General features: G+C 38.9%; 1 pseudogene; it reads right to left on the bottom strand.

The window, feature by feature from the left end:
• Nucleotides 1-4,063: 4,063 nt before the first annotated feature.
• On the bottom strand, nucleotides 4,064-4,777 carry LOC147373887 (replication protein A 32 kDa subunit pseudogene; annotated as a pseudogene).
• Nucleotides 4,778-5,235: the final 458 nt, after the last annotated feature.

Genomic DNA, 5,235 nt, shown 5'->3' with positions numbered 1-5,235 from the left:
GGAAATACTTTTGTTACAGAGTCTGATTCATTTTGGAGCATAAAAGCAAGTCATTTACAAACATTCTTGTAAAACCGTCAGAATAAAGCAATAACTATATAAATGACAAAAGACTTAAAAGCATGGCTAAAGATTTAATTACAATGCAATTGTTAAGAAAATTTGGCTACTTCTGTGACAGATGACATTTTAAGATAATAACTAGAATTATGACTGACAACATACCAGGACATTTCAAATTTTAGGAATTTCATATAATTTCTAGAACATTTATATTAATAATATTCATTCATATAATGAATGGATAACTAAGAAGTTTATCATTACTCATTTGACATGTGTTTCCTATGTAATTTAACATACAAAATCAGCCTAATTTGAGGGCCCTCTGAAGCATCTCAAAGTTAACTAGAGGCCAAAATAACTTCATTTAGAATTTGACTTGAGAAAGTTTGCAAAAAAAAACAAAAAAAAACAAAAGGTTTTAAATGTTTGGTCAAGTAGGATCATAAGTCACTGTGAAACAGTATTTATTCACTTAACCAAAGTGACAATAAAGGATTCCAAAGACAAATGCAGAAAGTTGCAACAGATTAGTTAAAGGGTAAAGAAACTTCACAATCTGTTATCAAAAGAGGTCAATATTTTAAGAAAAGTTTGTCTTCTCAACAGAGGAAAAAAACCCCAAATTCCAGTTTTGCATCATTTCATTTTTAATATTAAAATTCACTCATTTGATTAAATTCAATCTAATATCAGTTGGTTTTAATCACACATGAAATTCTTTTATCAAAAGACAAAAACTAATGTCTATAAATATATATAGGGCTTCTCTGGTAACTCAGCTGGTGTATATATATTAATACATAGTAGTACAGCATTTCAATAAAGCACAAAATATATTTATTAAAAGCCTCAAACATATTTAGTTTTTCTGTAATAAGACATCAAAAGTAAATAACATAAACTTCTTTAGCAATGTTTCAGTATTTTATCTTGTCAAAAATGATCTAGAAAGTCAATAAATTTCATCAGTTAATTTAGCAGAACTTAAAAGTTTCAAGTCACCAAAAATCTGGAGAAACTATTTTTAGATAGACATATGATGAAACATAATTATCCATAAAGACTTCACCCAAAAATATTTTTCTTATTTATCTTTTTATTACTTCTGATAATATCATCATACTGTTAATTTTCTTGTTAACAAATTTTGTAACAGAGATGCATGCTGCTGCTGCTGCTGCTAAGTCGCTTCAGTCGTGTCCGACTCTGCGCAACCCCATAGACGGCAGCCCACCAGGCTCCCCTGTCCCTGGGATTCTCCAGAGATGCATGCATGCATACAGTCATGTCCGACTCTCTGCAACCCCATGGACTGTAGCCTGCTCTTCTGTCCATGGTATTTTCCAGGCAAGAACACCGGAGTGGACTGCCATGTCCTTCTCCACGTAATAGAGATAACATGAGCTTATTGACTTTCAGCTAATGTAGGTACAATTATATTTAATATTGATGACTTAAAAACATACTCATATTAATTAAGCCATCAACTTATCCTCATTCATTAAAGATTAATCCTAGATCATGTGATCTTTTTAAACTTTGGGCTAGTCTAATTACATTTAGAAATATTTGACTTGTAAGTGCTTACTTTAAGTCAGTTAAATAGAGTTCTTTTACAAATTAATTTTGATAACACCATCAGGTGTTAGGCACATATCATATGTACAATAATCACACAGACATACGTACATATAGATAGACATAGACAGAGATCTCATAGTTTTTCTGCTTGAGTTTTTTAAAATTTTTTCACATCTTTTTTGTTTTTATTTTTTATTTTTTTAAATTAATTTATTTTAATTGGAGGCTAATTACTTTACAATATTGTAGTGGGTTTTGCCATACACTGACATGAATCAGCCATGGGTGTACATCTGTTTCCCATCCTGAACCCCGTTCCCACCTCCTTTCCCATCCCATCCCTCTGGGTCATCCCAGTGCACCAGCCCTGAGCACCCTGTCTCATGCATCGAACCTGGACTGGCAATCTGCTTCACATATGATAATATACATGTTTCAATGCTATTCTCTCAGATCATCCCACCCTCGCCTTCTTCTACAGAGTCCAGTAGACTGTTCTATACATCTGTGTCTCTCTTGCTATCTTGCATATAGGGTTATTGTTACCATCTTTCTAAATTCCATATATATGCATTAGTATACTGTATTGGTGTTTTTCTTTTTGACTTGCTTCACTCTGTATAATAGGCTCCAGTTTCATCCACCTCATTAGAACTGATTCAAATGTATTCTTTTTAATGGCTGAGTAATATTCCACTGTGTATATGTACCACAGCTTTCTTATCCATTCATCTGCCGATGGACATCTAGGTTGCTTCCATGTCCTAGCTATTGTAAACAGTGCTGCGATGAACATTGGGGTACATGTGTCTCTTTCAATTCTGGTTTCATCGGTGTGTATGCCCAGCAGTGGGATTGCTGGGTCGTATAGCAGTTCTATTTCCAGTTTTTTAAGGAATCTCCACACTGTTCTCCATAGTGGCTGTACTAGTTTGCATTCCCACCAACAGTGTAAGAGGGTTCCCTTTTCTCCACACCCTCTTCAGCATTTATTGTTTGTAGACTTTTTGATAGCAGTCATGGCATGAAATGGTACCTCGTTGTGGTTTTGCTTTGCATTTCTCTGATAATGAGTGATGTTGAGCATCTTTTCATATGTTTTTTAGCCATCTGCATGTCTTCTTTGGAGAAATGTCTGTTTAGTTCTTTGGCCCATTTTTTTGATTGGGTTGTTTATTTTTCTGAAATTGAGCTGCAGGAGTTGCTTGTATATTTTTGAAATTAATTCTTTGTCAGTTGCTTCATTTGCTATTATTTTCTCCCATTCTGAAGGCTGTCTTTTCACCCTGCTTATAGTTTCCTTTGTTGTCTGCCTGAGTTTTAAAAGGCATCTTTTTCCTTTTTTCCTCTTTCAATTTTAGGTTCTACTCTGAACTAAAGCTCAGGTGATGTGGGCTTAGTTTACTTTTCAATGACATGATAAGAGTTATAACTTCAAGTTTCCTCCTTAGGAACACTACTGTTCTCTCAGGGTCAGAATTTTGAAACAGATGTTTTATCAAGCTAGCTGTCTCTACAATTTTGAAATATCGAAAGAGTTCCATCCTGGTTGTTTAGGAGTAAGATAAGAGAACTTCTCTGGTGGTTCAGTGGTTCAGAATTTACCTGACAATGCAGGAGACATGGGTTTGATCCCTGGTCTGGGAAGAAGTCCAAGCTTCACAACTACTGAGCCCACGAGCCTAGAACCTATGCTCCACAGCAAGAAGCCTCCAGAATGGGAAGCCTGCATTGCGTACTGTAAGGAAGAGTAGCCCTGCTTACTGCAACTAGAGAGAGCCTGACCACTGCAACACAGCCATAGTGCAGGCAAAAAATAAATACATTAAAAAAAAGGGAAAATGATTATTTATTAGCCCATTTCCAGGTAAGGGATCTGGGAGCAAGACCTGGGTTCCATGTTCATACATTTAGTGGGAAGAAAAGGCAGCAGAAACCTGCCGCTGCTCTGACTGAAGGAGGAAACAGAACAGGCTCTGGGCCGGACTGTGGACTTCTTTGCCCAGTATCTTTGGAAACGACATACAAACTGGAAAACCAGGCCCCCAGAAAAAAGAGCCCCAGGGCTCTCTGTGCCTAAACACACACAACAGAAGTCGCTCAGTCGTGTCCGACTCTTTGCGACCCCATGGATTGTAGCCCACCAGGCTCCTAGGTCCATGGGATTTTCCAGGCATGAATACTGGAGTGGGTTGCCGTTTCCTTCTCCAGGGGATCGTCCTGACCCAGGGATCGAACCCAGGTCTCCCGCATTGTAGGCAGACGCTTTACCGTCTGAGCTACCAGGGAAGTCCATCAAAAACACAGAAGAGTAGTAGTAAGTTTCAAAATGATGTCAGTTGAGATCTTTTATAGATGAAATCTACTTCCTAGAAGTCAACTCGCCAATTATATGCACAGCTGGAGACAAGAGGCGGCAAAAAAAGGTCCAACTGGAAAATATCTCGGGTACCCAATTAGATCCAGTTATTCTGCATCTGTGGATTTAAAATGATCATCATCCATGGTGGAATAGATGTGTCCCTCGTTGCTTAGAAAATCCACAGCTAGCTTGATTGAGGCTACAGACATGTGCTGGAGTTGGTTCTTGAGATCCTGAAAGTTCAATCCTTCAGATCTTGGGCAAGCCTTGAACAAATTCAGCACCTGGTTCTGGGCCACAGTGAGGCCATTTGCTGGTATGAAGTTGTTCCCACCCAAGTTCCCAGCTTCACCCATTCCTGGATTGCTGATAGGCGCTCTCCCTGTTGAAGGCTGGCTGTTCGATTTGCTCAGCATCATGTGTGCATTGACTACTTCCAGAGTATGTGTGGTGAACTCATTCATATCCTCCAGGGCATGATCTTAAAGGCTACCAGGCTTTTCTTGTTCTGGAAAGATCTCAGATGACCAGCCACTTTCACATATGTTTCTGGAGGGACCACAGTGTTTTCACCACTGGCATCATCTGTGTCAACCCACTGGCGAACATCCATGGGTGCAGCTGTCATGTCATCTATCTTGTAAACAATGTTGGTTGCAGCCTTCTCTGCATTTCTGATAATCCGCACAATAGTGACCTGTGAAATCTCAACATTTCCAATTCTGAATACTTCATCAACCAGAGTAGCAGAAAGCAGCTGAGATATGGTACGGGGTAAAATGTGCTGAGCTCGAGCTCTGGATTTCTTTTTGGCCTGGGAAGCTGTCGGAGATCCAAAGCCCCCAGGGGACCGTGTGTAGCCGCCGGCTCCCCCGACAGAGGAGGTGCTATAGCTTTCAAATCCACTGTGCCTAAAAGAATACCCTAATTATCTGTGTAACCGAATAGAATCATACATTCTATTATGCTTATTGGGGTATGACCACAGGCCTATTGATAATTGTCCACTGTTAACTACCTAGGCTTAAGGCATATGATCATGGTTAACTTTGATTATATCTTTTTCCTTTGTTCAGACTAGTTTCAGAGAAGCTTATACACTTAGGGTATATAAGGTTTTCACAAAACTGATCGGGGCCCTTGGCTAAGAGGAGACTCTGCCTTGGGCCACTGGTGTAATAAACTGCACTCCACTATTTGCATTGTCCTTCTGAGTGAGTTTGTTT

This window comes from Bos grunniens, chromosome 4, assembly GCF_055505025.1.
Source record: "Bos grunniens cultivar Pamir isolate PY7600 chromosome 4, Bosgru_T2T1.0, whole genome shotgun sequence".
NCBI lineage: Eukaryota > Metazoa > Chordata > Mammalia > Artiodactyla > Bovidae > Bos > Bos grunniens.
The sequence above is the reverse complement of the archived record's forward strand: the minus strand, read 5'-3'. Positions and strand labels throughout refer to the sequence as shown.